The sequence below is a fragment of the Triticum urartu genome, unplaced genomic scaffold (assembly GCF_056163025.1).
Source record: "Triticum urartu cultivar PI428250 unplaced genomic scaffold, HENAU_Tu73 scaffold2, whole genome shotgun sequence".
Taxonomy (NCBI): domain Eukaryota; kingdom Viridiplantae; phylum Streptophyta; class Magnoliopsida; order Poales; family Poaceae; genus Triticum; species Triticum urartu.
In genome coordinates this window covers 14,978,927-14,991,906 of record NW_028260368.1, presented here as the reverse complement: position 1 = coordinate 14,991,906, position 12,980 = coordinate 14,978,927, and the positions used below count along the sequence as shown (strand labels likewise).

Genomic DNA, 12,980 nt, shown 5'->3' with positions numbered 1-12,980 from the left:
AGAGCCGAAATAGGAGTGGGCCCTTCCATAGCATCGGGTAACCATACGTGAAGAGGGAATTGTGCGGATTTCGCAACTGCACCAAGGAATAATAAAAAAGCACACAAAGTAGTAAGTAAAGAGTTAATTCCATTATTAGGAATCCAGTTATTAGCTATTTTGAACAAATCCCTAAACTCTAAACTACCTGTTATCCAAAAAAAACCTAAAATTCCTAATAATAGACCAAAATCCCCTACACGATTAGTTACAAAAGCTTTTTGACAAGCACTCGCTGCGATTGGTCGTGTAAACCAAAAGCCTATCAATAAATAAGAACACATTCCCACGAGTTCCCAAAAAAAATAAATTTGTATCAAATTGGAGCTAGTAACCAATCCCAACATGGAAGTATTGAAAAAACTTATATAAACAAAAAATCTCAAATATCCTTCATCGTGAGACATATAACCATCACTATAAATAAGAACCAGGATTCCTACAGTAGTAATTAGTATTAACATAATAGAAGTAAGTGGGTCAATCAAGTATCCAAATTCTAAAGAAAAATCATTATTGACGGTCCAAGACCATAGATATTGATAGATCGAACTTCCATTTATTTGTTGAATAGACAGTTGAACTGAGAATACCATAGCTATACTTAAGAGTAAAACACTAGGAAAAGCCCATATGCGACGAAGATTTTTTGTTGCTGTCGGAATAAGAATAAGGCCAAATCCCATTGACATAATAACTGGAAGTGGGAGAAGAGGGATTACCCATGCATATTGATATGTATGTTCCATAAGAAAAGAAATTGCAATTTTTACTTCAATTTTTACTTCAATTTTTCTATAAAATTGTTTCCGATTCACCAAACCAATTCTTATCTCTTTCTGAAAGAATAAATAAAAAGAATAAGAAAAAATACTGAAATTCTTAATTTTTCCAAAATTTATCTCATTGAAATAATTAAAAATTAAGAATGGGTTTAGTTGGTTAAATTAAAAAAGTTAATAAAATAACTAGGTAACGAAGTTATTTTATTAACTAAATAAAGATATTTATAAAAATAAAAAAAAAAAAGTGGAATCATTTTACTTTCTATTCATAATTCATTTTTATATTTCTTTAAAACAAAGATGAAACAGCTCTCTTGTTCCATAATTAACTGATTGAGTGAATTCCAATGAAAACCTATGTTTATAAGAAATTATCGAATAGTCCTTACTTCATATAGAACTAAAATTCTAATGACTATAAATTACCTAAGTTTTAGAATGTCTTGTTTAAGAGACTCAGTATTTTTTGTTTTGATTGGAATTCCTTTCCTTTATGGAATACCATTCTGAACTTAATTAACTATTTTCATTTTCCCTTCTTTTTATCCCCCCGTCTTATCTTATATGGGGGATAGGCTTCCATACCATATATCTATATATGGAGTATACTTGATATATAAATAGATATAAATAGATTTAAATGAGAAACCCTTCTATATATTCTATATTATTAAAAAAAAAGTATAAAATATATAAAGAAAAAATGTTAAAAAATTCTTGTTGTCTTATCCGCATTAGACAAAATGAAGTAAAAAATAATTCAAAATTTAAGTATCTTTCAGTATCTAAGTATAAATACTAATAAAAAGAAGAAAGAAGGATTGATTTGCAGCAATAGATGTCTTTCACATACAACTAGAAAAAAGTAATTTCCTTTTTGAATGGCAGTTCCAAAAAAACGTACTTCAATGTCAAAAAAGCGTATTCGTAAAAATATTTGGAAGAAAAAGACTTATTTTTCCATAGTACAATCTTATTCTTTAGTAAAATCAAGATCATTTTCGAGCGGTAATGAGCATCCAAAACCAAAGGGTTTTTCTGGGCAACAAACAAATAATAAGATTTTGGAATAATATGAATTGACTTATCAAAAAAGAATTCCAATTATTTAATAATTTGGATTCTTCTTTGAATGTACTTTTATGTGTCGAATTACTCGGTACAATATTCTTAGAACAAAAAACCCCTCTTATCTTATATATACAAGAAAAAAAAAGTTTTGTTTGGTATACTGTGTGCTAAGTATTCTTTTCCTATCAATGAACTTTTCATAATTTTCCTAATAGAATCCTCATATTCTATTAGGAAAATTATGAAAAGTGGAGTATTCTTACAATAGGACTTACAACTTCCACCTATCTTCTCCAAAATCATAAGGTTAGTAAATCTTATTAATAAGAGCATAAAGACTTTCATTCTAGAAATTTTTAAAAAATCCAAAAAGCCTTTTCTATTTATCCATTTTATTTTAATTTCATCATTAAATAGAAACCCTTTTGGATTTTTTTCATTGTATTGAAAGAATTTTCAAAATGTAAAGGGGAAATTAATTAGAAAAAATTAGTTCTATAATTGCAAGTTAGAAAAAAGAAGTTCCAACTCTTTCAAGCAGTGTTTGTGTTTCTATTGGGCAAAGCAAGAGTTTATTGTAAAAAAAAAAAATGGAAACGATACTACCAAACGAAGTCTATTTTAATGAAAACTCTAATGTTCCTAAATTTTATGGACTTTCCCAATATCGACGATTCCCAAGATAATAGCTATTATTCTTTTAAGTTACCTATTATTTGAAGTTAGCCGCCATGGTGAAATTGGTAGACACGCTGCTCTTAGGAAGCAGTGCTCAAGCATCTCGGTTCGAATCCGAGTGGCGGCATTCTTGAAAAAGAATACAATAGATTAGAAATCAATTCGAAATTTACAATTTTGTAATGGGACCTTCCCCTTATGCTATTTGCAACTTTAGAACATATACTAACTCATATCTCTTTCTCAACGATTTCAATTGTGATTACGATTCATTTTATAACCTTATTAGTTCGTGAACTTGGAGGATTACGCGATTCGTCAGAAAAAGGAATGATAGTTACTTTTTTCTCTATAACAGGATTCTTAGTTTCTCGTTGGGCTTCCTCGGGACATTTTCCATTAAGTAATTTATATGAGTCATTGATCTTCCTTTCATGGGCCCTGTATATTCTTCATACCATTCCTAAAATACAGAACTCTAAAAATGATTTAAGCACAATAACTACGCCAAGTACTATTTTAACGCAAGGCTTTGCCACATCGGGTCTTTTAACTGAAATGCATCAATCCACGATACTAGTACCTGCTCTACAATCTCAGTGGTTAATGATGCATGTCAGTATGATGTTATTAAGCTATGCAACTCTTTTGTGCGGATCCTTATTATCTGCCGCTATTCTAATCATTAGATTTCGAAATAATTTCCATTTCTTTTCTAAAAAGAAAAAAAATGTTTTAAATAAAACATTTTTCTTTAGTGATATTAAATATTTTTATGCAAAAAGAAGTGCTTTAAAAAGAACCTCTGTCCCTTCATTTCCAAATTATTACAAATATCAATTAACGGAGCGTTTGGATTCTTGGAGTTATCGTGTCATTAGCCTAGGATTTACCCTTTTAACCGTAGGTATTCTTTGTGGAGCAGTATGGGCTAATGAGGCCTGGGGATCCTATTGGAATTGGGATCCTAAGGAAACTTGGGCATTTATTACTTGGACCATATTCGCAATTTATTTACATAGTAGAACAAATCCAAATTGGAAGGGTACGAATTCTGCACTTATAGCTTTGATAGGATTTCTTATAATTTGGATTTGTTATTTTGGTATAAATCTATTAGGAATAGGCTTACATAGTTATGGTTCGTTTACATTAACACCTAAATGATTACATAAAATAAAACCTTCATGAAATGAAGGTTTTTACTTTTATGTTTTATTTGAGAACCCCTTGAACGCCTTATCAAAGGGTTCTCAAAAATTCGAGATAGATCTAATTATACTTTTTTACTTATTTCTGCATTATATACTTTTTTACTTATTTCTGCATTAATAGAGCAGACGAGTAAAAAAAAGCAAACCTATTTAGGATAATAATTGGATAAGAGAGCCTCTACCCTGTCAACGGATAGGGAGAGAACAAAATCTGGATAAATACCAATTCCTATTACTGGTAAAAAGATACAGATTAAAATAAAGAGTTCTCGTGGTCCAGAATCCACAAAATTTGCGTTTGGAACATTAAATAGCTTGTATCCATAGAACATCTGGCGTAACATAGATAATAAATAAATAGGAGTTAATATCATTCCAATTGCCATTACAAAAGTAATTAGTGTTTTTGGCATTAACAGAAATTTTGGACTAGTAATTAGTCCAAAAAATACTACTAATTCTGCGACAAAACCACTCATTCCTGGTAAGGCAAGAGAAGCCATTGAAAAGCTACTAAACATGGTAAAAATTTTAGGCATTGGGATAGATATTCCCCCCAGTTCTTCGAGATAAACAAGACGCATTCTATCAGAAGCGGTTCCTGCCAAGAAAAAAAGTGTAGCACCAATAAATCCATGGGATAATATTTGTAAAATAGCTCCATTGAGTCCAATGTTGGTTATGGAACCAATTCCTATAATTATGAAACCCATGTGAGATACAGAGGAATAAGCTATTCTTTTTTTGAAATTTCGTTGACCAAGAGAAGTTGAAGCTGCATAGATTATTTGGATCGCTCCTATTATTACTAACCAGGGCGAAAATAGATAATGAGCATGAGGTAACAATTCCATGTTGATCCGAATCAATCCATATGCTCCCATCTTTAATAATATTCCCGCTAAAAGCATACATGTACTATAATGTGCTTCCCCATGGGTATCTGGTAACCACGTATGTAGGGGTATAATCGGCAATTTGACAGCATAAGCAATAAGGAAGCCAAAATATAAAAGTATTTCCAAGGTTGCAGGGTATGATTGATTAATTAATCTTTCCAAATCTAATCCTGGTTCGTTGGAACCATATAAGCCCATACCCAGAACTCCGATTAAGAAAAAAATGGAACCGCCTGCAGTATACAAAATAAACTTTGTAGCTGAATATAGACGCCTCTTCCCCCCCCACATGGATAAAAGTAAGTAAACAGGAATTAATTCTAACTCCCACATGATAAAAAAAAGTAAAAGGTCTCGCGAAGAAAATAATCCTATTTGACCACTATACATTGCGAGCATCAGGAAATAGAATAATCGCGAATTCCGTGTAATTGGCCAAGCTGCTAAAGTAGCTAAAGTAGTGATAAATCCTGTCAATAAAATAGATCCTAATGAAAGTCCATCGATTCCCAATCTCCAGTGGAAATCGAAGACATCTATCCATTTATAATCCTCCTTTAATTGGATTAAGGGATCCTCCAGTTGGAAATGATAACAGAACGCATAAGTCATTAGAAGGAATTCTAATAAACAAATAGATATAGTATACCACCTAACGACTTTGTTTCCCTTATGAGGTAAAAAGAAAATTAATGAACCTGCAAATATCGGCAAAACAACAAGTATTGTTAACCAAGGAAAATAACTCATGATAAAGTGATAAAGACAAGATACGTTTTGACCAGAAAAGCCCGTGCTCGATTATTTCGAGCACAGGCTTCTTCGGTAAAGAGGAATCAGACGATTCGAGTGAAGTTTTTTGTAACGTATCAATAAGATAGAGCCATGCTACGTGTTGTTTCAGGCCCTAAATAAACGCGGACACTTAAAAAATCTGTCGGGCAGGCAGATTCACATCTCTTACAACCCACACAATCTTCGGTTCTCGGCGCGGAAGCAATTTGCTTGGCTTTACATCCATCCCAGGGTATCATTTCTAATACATCTGTTGGACAAGCTCGTACACATTGAGTGCATCCTATACATGTATCGTAAATTTTTACGGAATGTGACATTGGATCTATAAATTTTTCTTTTCAACATAAAATTTTTCGATCTGGTAAAAATGAAATTAGTACTATAATGAGTCATATGTATTGTAGACACCAGACGAAGCAATGGTTTATCCAAACTTCAAAAAAAAAAATCTATTTTTTAATCTGTTTGTGAGAAAGCGTGAAGAGAGCCAAGAGACTTTAATTTTGGATTTCAACAATAAATAAGAAATAAGAAAGAATTTTACGAATTGTACAGACGAATTCGAATTAGCCAATAAATTGGCTATCGTCTTTTCAATATAAATTATTGCAATATTCAAATTGCAATATCAATGAATTACAAATACAAAAATTCATTTAAGTGAAAAAGAATACTATGCAATAATCTACTAAAAAAAATGGATATTCTCAAATAATACTAAGAAAATAGTATTGATTTCTATTTATTTTAATATGTGCGCCTTTGTTTAGAGGATTCTATGTCTAATTATTCAAAAGTCTAATTATTCAATAAATTAGATTGATTGATACGAGTGGATTTCCTATTACGATGGATGGAAGAAAGAATGGATAGTCCAATAGCGGCTTCAGCAGCTGCAAGGGCTATAACAAAAATTGCGAAAATATCTCCTTTTAATTGGCGACTATCAAATAGATCAGAAAATGTTACGAGATTTAGATTAATTGAATTCAGTATAAGTTCAAGACATATTAGAGCTCTAACCATGTTTCGGCTTGTGATCAATCCATAGATACCAATCGAAAATAAATAGACACTCAAAAAAAGTACATGCTCAAACATCATTAACTAACTCCTTATCAATCTCGATTCATTTCAATATGAGGGCAAGAATTGAACCGATTCAATTAATTACAATAGAACAATTACACAACAAAAGAAAAAAAAAAAAAAAAAAAAGGAGGTATTTGTTGGCAGTAGATGGATTTTACTAAATCAAAATTGTGATTCTTTAGTTATTTATTTTAGATTTGCAATTCTTATAATTTGTACTTTTTCTAAGTTTTCTTATTGCCGAGCCATAGTAATTGCACCTATTAAAGAAACTAGAAGAATTATGGAAATGAGTTCAAACGGAAGATAAAAATCGGTTGCTAAATGAATTCCAATTTGTTGAACATTATTTATGAGACCCTGTTCTACTATTTGGTTTGATCTTGTAGTCCAAAGAATTCCATACCACGACGTATCTGGGATAGTAGTCATTAGTGAAAAAACAATAGTTATACAAACGAGTGAAGTGAACCCATCTCCAATAGTCCAATAATTCTTATCTTTAGACCATTCTGAGCCATTTACGAACATTACAGCGAATATGATCAAGACATTTATGGCTCCCACATAAATAAGAAGTTGTGCGACAGCTACAAAGTAGGAATTTAATAAAAAATAGAATAAGGATATACAAACAAGAACTAATCCCAGCGAAAAGGCAGAATAAATGGGGTTGGTAAGTAATACTACTCCTAGACCCCCTAGTAGAAGAACAAATCCCCCAAATAGCATAAGAATCTCATGTATTGGTCCAGGTAAATCCATTATGGATAAAAAGAAATTAATAGTATAAAATTTTTCATGAACTGACTAAAACTAAAGGATTCAAGGAAGGAAAAAAGGATTAGGGTATTTTTTTGTGTATAAACTTATAGTTATAAATTATATTATATCACGAAAATCTAGTCTGATTTAAAATAAGAAATAATTTCCAATAAGCAGTAGTTTTTCGTTTTTCTTTATAGTTTAATTTTAAAGTTTAATAAAGAATTATTAGATTTTTATAACAGAAAGACAAAATCAAAGTTTAGTAATCAGTAATCGTTCTTGAATTCGAAGATTTTTCTTTGTTTATTTTACTTTCAGACGAATTCCTAATTGTTTGAATTGTGTAATCTCCCATTATGGAGATTGGTAACCGACTTAAAGCAATTTGATTGTAATTCAATTCATGACGATCATAGGTAGAAAGTTCATATTCTTCAGTCATTGATAAACAGCTTGTTGGACAGTACTCAACACAATTGCCACAAAATATACAAACTCCGAAATCAATACTATAATTAAGCAATTGTTTTCTTTTAATATCCTTTTCAAATCTCCAATCCACAACGGGTAAATCTATCGGACATACGCGAACACATACTTCACAAGCAATACATTTATCAAATTCAAAGTGGATTCGCCCTCGGAAACGCTCTGGTGTAATTGATTTTTCATAAGGGTAGTGAATCGTTATAGGTAAACGATTTGTGTGGGATAAGGTAGTTATGAAACTTTGACCTATGTACCTTGTAGCACGTATTGTTTGTTGACCATAACTCATGAACCCAGTTACCATAGGGAACATATTCATTCTAAATATCTATGAAAAAGATATGTTTCTTTCTCTTGTTTGAGAGAGCTTTTGTGTTGAAAATATTCTTACTATTATTGTATTATCTTATTTATAGTGAAACAAGTTGAGAAGAGGTTGTTAATAAGAGATTGCCCAGGGAAATAGGTAAAAGAAATTTCCATCCAAGATTTAATAACTGATCCATTCTCATCCTCGGTAAAGTCCATCTTATTGTGATAGAAATGAAGAGAAATAAATAAGCTTTAGTTAATGTAATAAATATACCCATTGTCATTTCCAAAATTCCAACTGCTTTATTCATTTGGAAAAAATCAAAAAAGGATATATAGGGAATAGATAAATTCCACCCGCCCAAGTAGAGAACTGTTACAAATAAAGAAGAAACTAATAAATTTAGGTAAGAAACAAGATAAAATAAACCATATTTGATACCGGAATATTCAGTTTGGTAACCTGCTACTAATTCTTCCTCCGCTTCTGGTAAATCAAAGGGTAATCTTTCACATTCTGCCAAAGAAGAAATTAAAAAAACCAGAAAACCTATAGGCTGACGCCAAATATTCCATCCAAAAAAACCGTATTTTGACTGTGCTTCAACTATATCAACTGTACTTGAACTGTTAGATAATCATAGTCGGTGATAACATCACAGTTCCCACCGCTATTTCAAAACCGTACATGAAACCTTAGCTTCATACGGCTTCTCTATGATCAGAAAAAGGAAAGGACTGTTTTGTTCCTAGCCCCGGGGGCGTAGATAGAATTAGATAAAATAAAATAGATTTGAAAGTCCTAAATTAGACCAAAGGAATTCCGTCTGCTAGAATAAGAAAAAGCGCTTCCGAATTGATCTCATCCTTTATAATATAATGAAAATTTTTCTTTGTTCAGTAATAACTTAATCTTGGAATAAAACACTTGTTACTTGTTATAGGAATTCAATTAATAAATGGAAAGAGTTGGGTATTAGTTCATGAGCAATTCTGCATGAATATGGATAGAGGAAGGAAATAATGAAAATTTTTTCTAGTGCACTCCATATCTTTTTTACTATTCTTCTTTCCCCAGGGAGGGGGTATTTAAAAAGAAAAAATGGATAAAGGGTTAATTCGTTCTTGATAGCCATTTCCTTAACAAGTGAATGGGAACATACTCTGGATCGGAATCCGAAGAGAAGTACTACTTGATAATTTCTACAAATTGCAAGTCCTTATTATGATTCCTTTTATGGGCAAAAATCTCTAATGTTTTAGATTTTCCATTACTAATCCTTTATGTACTTTAGTGTTCCTAACCCTTCACTAACTTTTGGTGGATTCTTCTTATGGATTATTAAGTTATAGTAATAACTAGGAGTATTCTAGTAATGGAATTCCATATCGTGAATCCTTTATTCTTGGCCGCTTCAAGATATGATGACTAATTAAAAAATATCAACCTTGGGATAAAGAGTTTACACTGCTTATGTTTACTTCCACTTTTTTCTTGTACGTAGGAAATGAGATTTTTTCTTTTTACTACAAATTTATAAGCTGTTTTGTTTCACTCATATAGCTATCTAGTTTAACTTACCAACCCAAATACTAAATAAGAAAAGGAATATAAATAGTTAATGGATTTTATAGGAAAAAGATCTATTTTAACGAATCACACGTAGAGATATTGCTAGCACACAAAAAGTTAATGGTATTTCATAACTAATGGATTGAGCAGCAGCTCGTAGACCGCCTGAAAAAGAATATTTATTATTTGAGCTATATCCTGCCATAAGAAGACCAATAGGAGCTATACTTGAAATGGCAATCCATAAAAAAACACCAATACTAAGATCGGCTAAAACAAAATGATATCCCAAAGGGATAACTAAAAAACTTAATAAAACTGATATGACTGCTATAGAGGGTCCAATGCTAAATAAAGAAATATCTCCTCGGGATGGCAGAATATCTTCTTTAAAAAGTAGCTTAGTCCCATCTGCTATAGCTTGAAGCAGGCCCAGGGGGCCAGCATATTCAGGACCAATACGTTGTTGTATCGACGCAGATATTTCTCTTTCTAACCACACAATTACGAGTACCTCTATTGTTATTCCCAAAAGGAGGGTCAAAATGGGTAGAATCGATATCAGTCCATAGACTTCTTTTAATAATTCCAATTTCGAAAAAGAATTGATAGTTTCTACCTCTACCCTATCTATTATCATTTCAACGATCAACTTCCCCCATAATGATATCTATACTACCTAATATCGTCATGATATCAGCCAATTTCATTTTTTTAACTAGCTGAGGAAGAATTTGCAAATTAATAAACCCGGGTGGACGGATTTTCCATCTCCAGGGGAAAAGGCTATCATCTCCTACTAGATAAATCCCTAATTCACCTTTTGGGGCTTCTACTCTTACATAAAGCTCTTGTCTTGACAATTCAAAATTGGGCGAAGGTTTTTTACCAAGAAATTTATACTCAAAATCATTCCATTCAGAATTATTTTCTTTCTTAAAGCGTCGGACTTCTAAATTTTCATAAGGTCCTCCAGGAATTTTTTCTACAGCTTGTTGAATTATTTTGATGGATTCCCTCATTTCACCAATTCGTACTAAATAGCGAGCTAACGAATCCCCTTCTTTTTGCCATTGGACTTTCCAATCAAATTGGTTGTAAGACTCATAAGGATCTACTTTACGAAGATCCCATTGTATTCCAGAAGCTCGTAACATCGGTCCCGATAAGCCCCAATTTACTGCTTCTTCTCCGCTAATAAAACCTACTCCTTCAACTCGCTCTAAAAAAATTGGATTCTGTGTAATAAGTTGTTGATATTCAACAACTCCGCGTAAAAAATAATCACAGAAATCTAAACATTTATCGATCCATCCATAAGGTAGATCGGCGGCTACTCCTCCGATGCGAAAGTAATTGTGCATCATTCGCATACCTGTAGCAGCTTCAAATAGATCATATATTAATTCTCTCTCTCTAAAAATATAGAAAAAAGGAGTCTGTGCGCCGAGATCCGCCATAAAAGGTCCAAGCCATAGCAAGTGAGAAGCTATCCGGCTTAATTCTAACATAATTACCCTAATATAGCTGGCTCTTTGTGGTATTTGAATATTCTCCAAGAATTCTGGTGCATTTACTGTTATTGCTTCTGTAAACATAGTAGCTAAATAATCCCACCTTGTTACATAAGGTAAGTATTGTATAATAGTTCGGTTTTCCGCGATTTTTTCCATTCCTCTGTGTAAATACCCTAATATGGGTTCACAATCAATAACATCCTCACCATCGAGAGTAACGATCAGTCGAAGAACACCATGCATTGATGGGTGTTGAGGGCCCATATTGACTATCATGAGATCTTTTCTTGTAAGCGGTAGACTCATATCCTTTCTTCCTTAATTCATTATTCCATGAAAATGGATTATTCCATGAATTCCTCAAAGCGAGGCTCATCAAAATGAAAAATCTAAGACTACTATAAGACTACTAAAAAAATAATAAAACAAGAAAAAAATTTGAACGATTAAATTACTGCTCCCGAATATTCAACTGACCGATTAATTTCTTATAACGTACTCTATTTTTCTTTGCCAAATAAGCCAGCAAACGTCGACGTTTTCCCAAAAGTCTTCGTAGACCTCTTTCCGATGAAAAATCTTTTTTGTGTAATTCCAAATGTGAAGCAAGTCTCCGTATCTTATTGGTGAAACTGAATACTTGAAATTCAACAGAACCCCTGTTTTCTTCTTTTTCTTCTTTAACCATAAATCCAAAAATTTTTCTACCTCCTTTCTTTTTCATGTATTTTTCTGATCAGGAAAAATACAAAATTATGTCAGTTATTTTGAAGTTATTCTAATCTCGTACACACACAAATTTGCAATTATTCATCTACTACTGGAATTTGGATTTATTTTATCGATGCAAATTGGATTTGGATAGAAGGGTACATTCTTTCTAATATTTTAGATAGAAGAAATGTTTCTTCTATCTAAAATATTAGAAAGAATTTTGCTGATTTATTTATTGCTATATGCAATTTATGGAATTGATACACCATTTAATTGATATCATTTAGCAAAATGAAACACAGCATATGCATCCATCTTTTGGCTCGAGAATTTCACGGGATAGAGATATGGTATAAGAAATAGACTATTAAGTAACTCTAAATGAATTGTGGATACATCTGTATCCTTAACATACTGAAACGATTGTCATTATTCGTATCAAACCAATAGCGATTCATACAAGCTAAATCTTCTAATCAATGGTGGGCCAATAATGAATTTTTTTGCATATGTATTAAGACGCTTGGCCTGATTTCGAAATTGTCCAGAGTTTTATATGTTGTTTTCATTGCAAAATGATGGGTCTCCTTCCATAACTTTCCAATTACGAGTACGAGAATTGAAAGACATGAAAATTCTCAATTCTCTACGGCGTCTAGTAGATAGAAACAAGAAAATCAGAAGAATCTTTCTCTCTATTCACTATCATTCCGCGTCTTCGACTTCTATTAGTTTCTTTTCTTCTTTAATGCAATAGCTATAGTTTGATATAAGAATCCATTTCTCAAAGTAATGGAAACCATTCTCTTATAGGAAATGGTTCGAAAATCGCTATTCCACCTTTTAGGTATCGTGAAAAGTGATACCTGTGAAGATCGTGCATTTCAGTCAAATTCAGATCCGTTTTTCGAGTCCATGATATAATATAACCAAATTGGATAGATCTTCCACCTGTTTAGCTAAGAAAGAATAGATACAGAGGTGGATAATAGATCGATATGAAGATCATGAGCTGCCCCATAATGAAATCG

At 32.1% G+C, this 12,980-nt stretch overlaps 1 non-coding gene across 1 annotated transcript; it reads left to right on the top strand.

Annotated features, from left to right (window-relative positions):
- Positions 1-2,620: 2,620 nt before the first annotated feature.
- On the top strand, positions 2,621-2,700 carry TRNAL-UAG (transfer RNA leucine (anticodon UAG)). Its single transcript has one exon. It is a non-coding gene; the product is annotated as a tRNA-Leu (tRNA).
- The last annotated feature ends 10,280 nt before the right edge of the window (positions 2,701-12,980 follow it).